General features: G+C 36.4%; 1 pseudogene; it reads left to right on the forward strand.

Annotated features, from left to right (window-relative positions):
- Positions 1-1,923: 1,923 nt before the first annotated feature.
- Positions 1,924-2,743, forward strand: LOC138170124 (vitamin D 25-hydroxylase pseudogene; annotated as a pseudogene).
- The last annotated feature ends 10,019 nt before the right edge of the window (positions 2,744-12,762 follow it).

A 12,762-nucleotide genomic window follows, 5' to 3' on the forward strand; every position in this document is an offset into this window, starting at 1 on the left:
AAGCAGCCAGGAAGAAACAATTTGAATAATGTGGAAACACAATCAGGATAACCCAGGATCTGGCAGCTTCTACACTGAGGGATTGAAGGGCTTGGAATATGATATTCCAAAGGTCAAAGGAGCTGGGATCAAAACCAAGAGTCACCTACCCAGCAAAACTGAGTATCATGTTTCAGGGGAAAATATGGTCATTCAGTGGAATAGAGGACTTTCAAGCTTTCTCGATGAAAAAACCAGAGTTGAATAGAAAATTTGACATTCAGATACCAGAAGCAAGAGAAGCATGAGAAGGTAACAGGGAAAAGAAATCATAAGGAACTTATCAAAGTTGAACTATTAATATTCCTACATGGAAAAACAAAAATTGTAACTTATGAAACTTTTCTCAGTAGTTGAAGGGAATAGAAATATATATATATATATGTGAGGGTATATGGGCATATGAATACATATGTGAATGTGTGTATATACATTTGCAGGGATACATAGAGGGCACAGGACCAATTTAATAGGAAGGGATGACACAAGGTGAAATTAAGAGGTAGGAGAGGAATATAATGAGAGGAGATGGGGAGAGACAGAATGGGGTAAACTATCTCATATAGAAGAAGCAAAGGAAAGTGGTTACAATGGGGAGGAAGAATAGGAAGGCAAAAGGGAATGGATCAACCTTATTCTCAATGAATTTGGCTTGGGGAGGGAATGCAATACACACTAAATAGGGTATCACCCTACAGGAGAGTAGGGGGGAAGGGCATGAGAAGGGGGGTGATGGAAGGGAGGGCAGGCTGGGGGGGGAGGGAAGTCAGAAGCACCCACTTTTGAAAAGGTAGGGTAGCAAAGTAGAGAATAGAACTAGTGGGAGGTGGGATAGGAGGGAGGGAAATATAGTCAGTCTTTTACAATATATCTACTATGTTATTGTTTTGCATTGGCTACACATGTACAACCTCTTCTGAATGCTTATCTTCCCAGTAAGGGTGTGTGACAAGGAAGGAAGGGAATGAATCTGGAATTCAACATTTTAAAATCAAATGTTTAAAATATATATATTATATATGATATATATATATATATATATATACTATCATTAATGCTATTTTACATAATAAATTGGAAAAGAAGATATATAGGCACTGGGGCATAGAGATCCACTAGAAAAGTCAAAAGAGGTATGGGAGAAGATATGGGAGAGAGAAGTTTGGAAGAGTGGATATCCTGTGGGACTGCTATTTTGGGGCGGTGGGTAGGGGAAAAACGGGGAGAAATTTTTTAACTCAAAATCTGGTGGAAATGAAAGATGTAAATCAGAAGTTAATAAAGCATTTGAAAAAAAGAAAGAACTAGTGACGTCTGAATACACATCAAAACATACTATTTTTCACTTTCCTTTTTTTCAATTTTTTTGGTACAAGTTTTTTTTTTCCACATCATGACTAATATGTAAATGTTTTACATGGTTGCACATGTTTAATTTCATCAGATTGCTTACCATCTTAGGAGGGGAGGAAGAGAATTTAGAATTTGGAACTCAAAACAAAAAAAAATGTTAAAATTTATTTTTACATGTAATTAAGGAAAACAATATTATTAAAAACTAAAGGTCTTCACAAAAGTCTGAGATCCTAGGAGCTGTGGGGTCTCTGGGAGTGCCAGGGTGCTGGGACAGCCGGGGTGCCGTGAGCAGCCACGCTGGGCGGCTTAGTCCTCCTGCTGCTGCTGCTGCTGCTGCTGCTGCCGCTGCCCAAGTGGCCCGCCAGCTTCCCCACCCACCCCCGGGCCCCGCGGGGCTGCCGCTCATAGACAACATCTTCTCCCTCGCCACCTCTGTGCAGCTGCTGCAAGTCTACATGGAGCAGCAGGGCCACGTGCACGGCCAGATTTTCAGTTTATATCCTTGGAGGTTTGTTCACCATGGTCCTGAATGGCTATGATGTAGTAAAAGAATGTCTTGTTCATCAAGGTGAAATTTTTGCAGACAGACCTCCTCTCCCTTTGTTCAAGAAGTTGACCAAAATGGGAGAATTATCGAAAAGGTGTCTGCCAATAGGAAACCACACTGCATTTTGTAGATGCATATTTAGATGAGATGGATAAAGGAAGAAATGACCCCGGCTCCACATATTCTAAGGAAAACCTGATTTTCTCTGTGGGGGAACTCATCATCACTGGAACAGAAACAACCACCAATGTACTAAGATGAGCAGTTCTTTTTATGGGCCTTTAACCTAACATTCAAGGGCAAGTTCACAGAGATTGATTTAATTGTGGGTCCCAATAGGACACCATCCTTGGAGGACAAATCCCAAATGCCATTTACTGAGGCAGTTTTGCATGAAGTTTCGACATTCTGTAATGTAGTACAACTAGGTATTTTCCATGCAACTTCTCAAGATACGGTTGTACGTGGTCATTCTATTCCTCGGGCCACCACAGTCATTGCAAATATTTATTCCGTTCACCTTGACAAAAAGTACTGGAAAGATCCAGAAGTATTTTATCCAGAGCTATTCCTGGACAGCCATGGACAGTTTGTTAAGAAAGAAGCCGCTGATTCCCTTCTCACTAGGAAGAAGACTTGTCTTGGAGAACAGTTGGCTAGGATAGAAATGTTATGTTTTTTACATCATTGGTTCCATGATTCCACTTGCATTTTCCACCTGGGGTAGTTCTGAATCTCAAACCCAAATTAGGCATCACATTGCAGCCACTACAATACCTCCTCCATGCAGAAAGACGGTAGCCAAAGAAGAGTTATTATGAGGACTTGTATATTTTTAGACCATGAAGGATTCTGCTCCCTGCTCAGAATGTGAACAATGGTTCTGTTATAATTTTATTTGGAACTATTTTCAAAAGTCTAAATTGAAAAATACAAACATAAATGATGTGTAATTTTCTAAATATACAGTTGTACGCATCCAAAAAAAGTCTGAGATCCAAGATACATGAGGAATTCACATATATCTATAGGTATGTATATATATATATATTATATATACACAAGTCATATACTTTATATTATATAGATATATATCTAAATATATAGATCAAATGAGAGCTATATAACTATAGAGATAGATATTTAGATATATAGAGGTAAAAAAAGTTTTATGTCTTTTTTTTTACTTCAGATTGACTTTTTTTTTTTTTTAATAAGAAGGACCACTTTCAACCTCTATTATTGAATACCAAATGGCTTGGGAAATTAGACTCAATAATGTTTCTTAATGAATTCAACCTAAAACTAAAGCAGCACTGACATGCAAAATTTGTACTGTAAAGTCATTGCAATGCCAATATTTGAATCACAACTAATGTCCAACTGCTATATACACTCATCATGTGGTTAAAATTAAAAAGAAGCAGGATCTCCATTTCTACACAAATTTGCAGTAGATAAATTTTCTGAGCTCATTCTACAGTTCCAGCTGTGTTTTTCAGAACTCCATGCAAATGCAAAGGAAATTTCCATATTTTGAAATCCATTTAACTATGCATTCCAAGAGCTTCTACCTAACCTTCAATTGAAAGTGATTAATCTGTAATGGAATGACATGCTAAAAGGCAAATATCAAGAGAAGAATCTAATAGAATTCTATAAATGCTTTCCAAATGATGAATATGCTCAATTAAAATCATATATTCATAGACTGATATAAGTATTTGGCAGCACCAATCTGTGTGAAAAGACATTTTCAAAGATGGAATATATAAAATTACATTACTGATCAGCATTAACAGATGAACATTTGTAATCAATTTTGATGATAGGGAACACTAACTTTAAGCCCCAATTAAGCAAAATGTTATCTTTCAAAAAAGAATTCTATTCTTCTCATTAATAGCTCTGTATTAAGAAGAAAAATGTATTAAATTATTATTATATTTTTAATTCTGTCAATAAAAGGTTTGTAGAAATTTGTTTTGTCTCTTATTATGTAAGTACTTAAATAACATCCTTGATTTTGCCTCTTGCAACACAAAACCTAAATATTTATTATCTGGCTCTTTCCTAAAAAATTGTGTTAACCTCTGCTCTATTGACATATTGAATAATTGTTTTGATTTGTTAAAGGGATGGGCAGAATTTCCAGAAATTATTGTGATATAAAAACAAAATTCAGCAATAAATCTTAGTTTAAAATTAAAACTTTAAAAAAAAAAACACATCTCATCTATAATCTACCCAACTACAGATCACCAAGCCTTTTCTTAAAATTCTAGTGAAGGGAAAAGTGACTAGTTCTTAGGGCAGCCCATTCTACTTTGGGATGGCTTTAGCTTTTATTTTCCCATACATTAAGCCTAAATTTACCTCTTTGGCACTTCCAACCATTGTTCCTAAGTCTACCTTTTGAAGTTAAGAATGAATCTAATACCCCTTCCAAATGATAGTCCTCATCATACTTGAAGATAGCCATCATGTCCCCTTAATATTCTCTTCTTCAGGCTAAGCAACCAGGGTTCCTTGCAATGATCCTCAATTGTATGCAGCATCCTGGATGTCCACTTCTGGACACTCACCAACTTATCAAAACCTTTCCTAATATTCTATATCTAGAACTGAGTACTCTTCTTCCAATTATTCTGACCAGGGCAGAGTACAGAGGGAACTATCGCTTTCCTAGGGATACTGTCTCTTGATGTATCGTAAAAATGCATTGTTTTTCTTGGCTGACATATTACTGTGCTGACTCATATTGAGTTTATAGCACACTAAATAGCCCATATTTTTATCATACTAACTGCTGTCTATATTTTGTGCCTGGATAAAATCTAGGAAAACCCATCAGGTTGGCAAAAATGCTAAAAATGGAAACAGTCATTGTAAGAGTTGTAGGGGCAGAGTATGGTGACTAGCATTTTTTTTTACATATTTCATTTTCTTTTGAAGTGTCAGAGCTTGCAGCATCTCAGGCTTCTCCACTCTGACCTTAATATCCACCAGTACCACATAAAGGAGAACTTTGTTAATATTAGACCTTTTTTTTCTGCATCCTAATGATCTGGAACAGCTAATTTCAGCTTTGTTGAGGGCTCTTCTGCCACTACTGTTAAAAGTAAAAATTTTTATCCTTGATTCTGATGTTTCTTCTGTTTAATACAGTTTTTCCTCCACTTCAGTATAGTCTCCTTGCCAGTCTACCTCTCTCAGTAGTACACTCCTTCTATCCAACCCCACCAAAGGAGAAGTGCTTTTTTTAAATTTTAATTAACAAAAATCTATTTTCTCTCTCTCTTTCACCCTCTTAGAAAACAAATGCTTTTTGGTGTGTAAGCTTAGGAAAATCCACCTTTTTGGTTTCTTTAGAAATATTAATAAATAATATTTTTTCTTAAAACTTCTGTGGAAAACTCTTTGGAAAGATCAGTAATAGCTAGAATAACAAAAAGTCTTTGCTTATGAAAATATGTAAGGATGAAAACCAAATCTCCCCACTACTTGAAGTGATGGACAGGCTAATAGTATCCATCTTTATCCACTAAGAAACAATTTAGGTTTTAACAGAAAGGAGAAGCTTCCTTTAACTCCAGGAGTGAGGGAATAGTGCAGGAGATATGACATGACTTCCTTGCTCAATTCCAAAATTGGAGTGCTTGGCTGTATTTTTAAATGTCTTTTTTTTTTAATTCAAAATTCCTAAAAAACGTCCCCTGATATCTTTTTGGCAAAGATCATGTCAGAGAGTCTGGGGGACCATGCCACTTTGGATGATTAAATTGTTTCAGGCAGATTTAAGCCTAAGTTACAGAGAACTACAATGTTATTATCAACATTTTTTTCTTCAACTCTACAAAAATATGTAGTCAAACAAAAGAAATACCTGCATTGGCCACGTCTAAAAAATATGCATAAAGGCCATAGTTTTAGGAGGTACTTGACTGGGGAATGGCAGACCAGAGCTCCCCTGAAGTGGAAGATACATTGCTGGAATTAACAGGGCTCCTTGCCTTTCATCCTCAGTGAGGAAAGCAGGTCTGAGATTTCACTCTTTTGCCAGATGAACTGGTCTGGTATTGGATCACAAGGGAACAGAAGAACAGTTTCCCATTTTATTATCACATACCATGTGATATACATAAGAAAGATACAAAAATAAATCTGTTATGTTGCCTTAGCCAGCTGCTGTGTCACCTCCCACCCTGGTTTCTAAGAAATGAAACAGCACAAGATAGTTTCAGGAAAGTAGCCCTACCAAGACCGTCAGGCTAGATCTAAAGTGACTTCTCTACTTTCACTAAGCAGACCCCAAACACCTTTTGATTACTTTCAGTTCAATTTGATGGTTCCCTATTGACTCCAGAATAAAATACAAAGCAATTGTTTGGCATTTAAAGCCCTTTACAAAAAGGTCCCAGCCAATCTTTCCAGGTTGATTACACATTACTCACTGAACACACTTGGCAGTCTAATAAAATTGGCCTATTTGTTCTTCGCGCCCCCCCCCCCCAGCATTCTAATTCCTAAGGCTGATATTGCATAAATTGCCTCCTCTACCTAGAATGCTCTACTTTCTTGCCTCTGTCTTTTGGAGCCCCTTTCTCCCATCAAGGCTCAGCTCAACATCAGCAAAAGACCTGTTCTGATTGTTCCAAGTATTCTCCCTCCCTCCAATATATACTTTGTATATATTTTGTCTCTATTTATGTATATATGTTGAATCCAAATAGTTATGGTATAATGATCAACAGAGACAAAATCATTACTACTTGCAGAAAATCTAATAATGTGCTTAGAAAAGTCTAGAAAATTACCAAAGAAACGGATTGAGATAACAAGAATAAAGCATTTATAATATACAAAGTACTTTACATATATTAGTTTACTTGATCCTCATAACTAACCTATCAAGATGTATTCTAGATATATATGGGTATGACTACTTAACATTAATTATGGAAATAGAGACTTCAACAGAGAGCTATTCAGTAGAATGTCATTATTTTATGACCAAGATCATTCATTGTAATTTTGAGGTATTCATTTTCTATTTTTGTGGCCATTGTTTTTTCCATTCACATTCATTTTCTATTTTTGTAGGTACTGGTTTTTTATTCACATTACTATAGTCATTATCATGTTGTTTTCTTTGCTTCTTCTTACTTCACTTTGCTTGCATCAGTTTATGTAAGTCTTTTCATGCTTCTCTGTATTCATCATATCTGTCCTTTCTTATAATATAGTACTATTTCATTAGGGCAGCTAGGTGGCTCAGTGACCAGAGAGCTGGGCTGAGTCAGTAAAGACCTGAGTTCAAATTTAACTTCAGATACTTACTAGCTCTGTGACCCTGTACAAGTTACTCAACCTTTGTTTGCCTTAATCCACAGGAGAAGGAAATGGCAACCCATGCCAGTATTTTTGCCCAGAAAACCTCATAGATAGTATTGGTGTACTAGCATCACAAAGAATTGGACATGACTGAACAGCAACACTATTTCATTATGTTCATATGCCACAATTTGTTTAGGCACTAGTTCTTCAATAGGCACCTACCTTGCAGTTCTTTGCTTCCACAAGATGAATTACTATAAATATTAGTGACTTCTTTAATGTGTATGCTTAGCAGTGGAATCTCTAGGTGAAAGGGCATAGACATTGTAGTCATTCTATTTGCATGAGTCCATATTGTTCTCTAGAATAATTGTACTAATTCATGCCTCCATCAACAACACATTTTCTTTCCACAACTCATCCAACATTGACTTTTGCCATCTTTTGTCATCTTTGCCTATTTGACAAATGTGAGCTGAATCTCAGAATTGTTTTGATTTGCAATTCTCTTATTATTACTGATTTGGAATTTAGAATATTTATAGAGATGGAATAACAAGAACCTAGATGACAAAGAGAATAGTTGGACCCTCAACAGAAACAGAAAGGTAATGAGTAGTTTTGGACATGAATTTGAGATGTCAGTGGTACATCCATATGGAGAGGTACAGCGGGTATGAGGTAGTTAAGAGAGATTTAGGGATAGACATACACATTTTGGCATCATCTGAATAAAAATTATAATTGAAGAAATGATAAGACATAAGATCACTAAGTTAAGTTATATAGAGAAGATCTATGACAAAGCATTAGAGGGAAACCAACATTTAGTGAGCAGAAAATAGATTATGATACACCAAAGGAGATTTTTTTAGAGTTGTCAGACATGTAAATGGAAAGCAAGGTATTGTGAGAAATGTCCTTAGTCTAGGAATAAATAATACTCATTGGAAAGCCAGGAGGGTTTTTATTACCTTTATTTTACATTTGTTCTTTCTGAATAAATGGGTAATCTCCTTCATGGAGAGAGTACAGGGCCTCAGACAAATTTGAACCCTTTTATGCTGCTTCCATTAGAATTTCCCACCTTGTTCCCCATTGGCTAGGTGCAACCTCCTGAACTGCCCATGTCATGCTCCCCTCAAACAAGACATCTCTCTTCCTAAACTGCCCTTTGCACGTTACTCCTTGACATGCCCCTCCTTTGTTATGAGATTCATGTTCGAAAATGGCAGTTGTCTCCTCCTATGGGGTGTGTAAGTTAATATTCATGAGACTAATTCAGCACGAGTATTAGTAAAAAGTCTGTGACCATTCCTTGACCCTGGTCCATTTGAGCTGGTTTCATCCTGGGTCCCCTTCAAGAGGAACTTATAGATTTCTTCCAGCTACATGATTGGATAGGGTCATTCTGCCCTTCTTTCCCTCATCCTGATTTACACCTTCCTGAATGTCCACATCCAGTATTCCTATAGAATCTGTGGAAACCAAACTATTAGCATTTCTCACAATGTAAACATCCTCAAGGAAGCCAAAGGAAAAAATTGTCTTCAAGAGAAGAAAATGGTCAGTGATGTTAAAAGCTGAAGAGATAGCACAGAGTAAAGACTAAGAAAAATCCACAAGATTTAGCAGAACGGAGAAACAGTAATGTTAAATGTAAAACAAGAGCTAAAGTTTTATTGATATACATACATTTATATATATATATATACATACACACACATTACAATTGCAAAAATGGGTGAAAAAATAAACCTTGTCACCTTTTCTTACTTTTTATTTTAGCTTAAATTAATTTAATACTTAGCCCTTCATATTTACCACAATGCAGAAATAACAGAGGTAAAAACCTAGGTTTTATTATTATGTTCAAGCATAGATTCAGGCCTTAGTGAAAACCTGAACAATCATGAGGATTTTGACAAGGTTTATTATAGCAAAGATAATGTCAGGATGACAGAAAAATGATTCTTTTATATAATGCAACCTTGTACATTCACTCCTCTTAGGCTATAAAAATTAAAGAGGGGGCGGCCAGGTGGCTCAGCAAGTAAGAGCACCGGCTCCAGTGTTGGGATGACCTGGGGTTCAAATCCGGGCTCAAATACTTATCACCACACCCAGAAGTAACTGGCCGTGTAACCTTGAGCAAGTTACTTAACCCCAATTGCTTTAAAAAAAAAAATAAAGAGAACACAGATCTATAATTTCATACTTCCTTCAATGTCATAAAAGTTAAACAAACTTAGTTAAATGGTCATAATCTCATATATCCCCTAAGAAAACAAACTTGGCCAAACAAACTCTATAGGTAAACTAAGTCAGATTATAGATTAAGCTACATTTAGAGGATTTACAATAGGTTAATTGGGAAGGACAATTTATATGTCTCCATGTACTATAAATATGACTTTTGTCTTGCCATTGGTGACTCAGAAAGAGAGAATGAAGCTGATGACTCTGGACAACTCTGCCTCACTTAAATCCGATTCCATGCTTAAGACTTTACCTGTAATATCATTGGTCCTCCTCAAAAACAAAGAACAAATAACACCATATTTCCTAGGAGCCTGGGAAAGTTGAGATTCCTCCTCTGACTTCTTATCTAAGGAATACTTAAGGCACTTTTACATCCCACATGACAGGTTTTGGTCAGGTGAGCTTAATATTAAGATAGACTTTAATTAATCAAAATTAATGGTCCTGAGCTTCACAAAATAAAAGAAACTTAAAAATTCCTCTAACATGAAGACTATTATATTACTATATTTCCTACTATGTTATTTCATTAATGCCTTTGCTTTGAACTAATTGTGTCCTTTGGATGACTAGGGGGGAAACATTAAGCAAGTACAGGGATAGAGGCTTGTTTTAAGTGGCTCTAGTCCTACAGAATACTCTGAATTTGGGTTAGGTATTCTGTGGGGACTGCATGTGAGTGGAGGGGATTCTAACCTTCAAGATAAAAGCTTTAGATTTGTGGTTATGGAGAGCCAGATTACAAGAAGTTGTGGAATGAGGTGATAGTGATTAGAGGCAGAAAATGAAAATACCTAAAATACTGACTGAATGAATGATATAGAAAAATAGGATGATAGAGCTAGATAAATATGGAAGGAAGCTCAGGCCTTGATTTTACAGGTGTGGAAACTGAGGTCTAAGGACTTGCCCAAAGTCACACAGGTAGTAATAATCTGAAATGGGATTTGAACCTGGTTCTTCTGCCTCCAGAGTCAACATTTTTTCCATTGAGGTAAAGCAAGATATTTTTCTTTTTTTTCCTCTATACATATATGAGAGTAGCCATTAGACTTAATAGTGGTCCTTTCTGTGAAGAGAAACTTAAAATAATTAGGGAAGGGGAAGACAAAACCCCTTCTACCATACCTCAAAGCCTAATCTTAAGTTGTAGCTGAAGACATCTTCAAAAATACTGTAATTTTTAAAAATTTATTTTAAAGATATTTTGCCTATACTAGTTGATTGTCCTATGAGAGCATTAATCAATCAATCAACATTTATGGAGCACCTACTATGTTCCTGATATTGTGCTAAACTAGGGATACAAAAAGAGGCAAAAGATAGTCCCTGCCCTTACAGAGCCTATAATCTAATGGGACACAAGAAAGCAGATATGTACAGACAAGCTACATACAGGTTAAGTAGGCAGTAATGAACAGAGGGAAGGCACTAGAAGTAAAAAAGATCAGGAAAGGCTTTCATTAGAAAGGTGGGATTTTATTTGGGAATGGAAGGTCACTAGTCAGAGTAGAAGAAAGAGAATTTCAGGCAGGGGGGACAGCCAGACAAAATATCTGAGAGATGGAGTAGGGGTCCTACGATCAATGCCTGGTCCTACTCAGCATCTAGTACCAAATAATGTGCTGTCGATACTCGGTCCGACCTGTCACACCCAAGGAACAACAATAGAGAGCGGCGTAGTGGTAACTTTGAAGCTTGCTTTGTTTTCTTACAAAGAGTGACCTATCACTTTGTTCTACCCTATGTTGGGATGTTCTCTCTGTCTCTCTCCCTCTCTCTGTCTCTCTCTCTCTGTCTCTCTCTCCCTCCCTCTCTGTCTCTCTCTGTCTCTGTCTCTCTCTCTCTCTCTCTCTGTCTCTCTCCCTCTCTCTCTCTGTCTCTCTCATTAAGGGTTTGTATAGATAATCTAATCAATTTAACTGCTCAGCTTTCATCCTATTTAGGGAAAATGGTCCTTGTGTTTTCCTTAAGGTTCCTATGAAATCATGCTTGTAATATAGTCTTTCTAATCAGAAAAATAGAAATAAATCAAAGTAAGTTAACACCAGTAAGCCTTTCATTTCCCACATGAATGCTCCAGTGACAGGTAAGTTGAAAGCCTGGAAGCTCAGCTCCACTCCCCATTCACTCCCAGGAGAAGCCAGCAAGGATATTTGTTCAGGGGTTTTTCATTAATAATATATATTTTTTAAAAACTACACCATCAGCTATTAGACTTGTCATTGATGCAATGCAGAAAACTCAGATCCCTCTGAGACTCTTCTGATGATGGTGTGGCTTGAGGAAGCAGGGTAGCACCAGGCATTGAGTATGGAGCCTTTCCTGGTCCCTTTCTTTTATTTTCTCCCTGCTAGCTCATAAACTCTGAAATATTCACATCTCCTAATTCCAAGACCACAATCTTGCCACTACAGAACAAGCACATAAATATAGGTCATTACCACCCCTGCATCTTTGCTCAGGTTACTCTCCTATCCTGGAATATCTTAACATAATTTTGTCAATTATGAAAGAAAAAAATTTGTATGCTAAAAGATAAAATAGCTAATATGAAATTATTTAACTAGAATGTAGTGAGAACTCACCCATTTTATTGTCATACCCTTAATAAACTATTATTAAACCTATACCAACCTCAATCAAGCCTATCCATCTAATAAGTTTCCACATAAAACATCAAGGGTTTGAAGAATTGGGAGGGCAAAAATTCCCAAATAAACCCATGGATGTTTTCAATGCCTTTTCATTTCTAGCTTTTAGAAATTAGCAGCAGTTATACAAAGTCAATTGGTCCAGAATTTTTCCAAGTATAAAAGTTTAACCAATAAGTATTTCCAGAGTCAACATTCATTTTCCCTTTTTGAAAGAAAGGTATCTGAGTGTATGTTCTTCTCAGGTCTTCAGGCACCTCACCAGTCCTCCAAGAGTCTGCAAAAACAATGATATATAGCACTGCTGTGATTATTTTGTCCAATTCATCAAGTACTTCAATATGGTGAGTTTCAAACACAGCTTCTCCTAAAACCAGATTAAAATGTAATTGGGAAGGATTACCTTCCATTATCTTCATTTCCAAATGAAAGAAGGCTCACTGGTGTTAACTTACTTTGATTAATTTCTATTTTTCTGATTAGAAAGACTATATTACAAGCATTATATATGTGTGTGTGTGTGTGTGTGTGTGTGTGTGTGTGTAAAAAATAGAGATAGGAGAAAAA

Source organism: Petaurus breviceps, unplaced genomic scaffold, assembly GCF_028583685.1.
Source record: "Petaurus breviceps papuanus isolate PSGF00001 unplaced genomic scaffold, PetGlider_PUasm1.0 38, whole genome shotgun sequence".
NCBI lineage: Eukaryota > Metazoa > Chordata > Mammalia > Diprotodontia > Petauridae > Petaurus > Petaurus breviceps.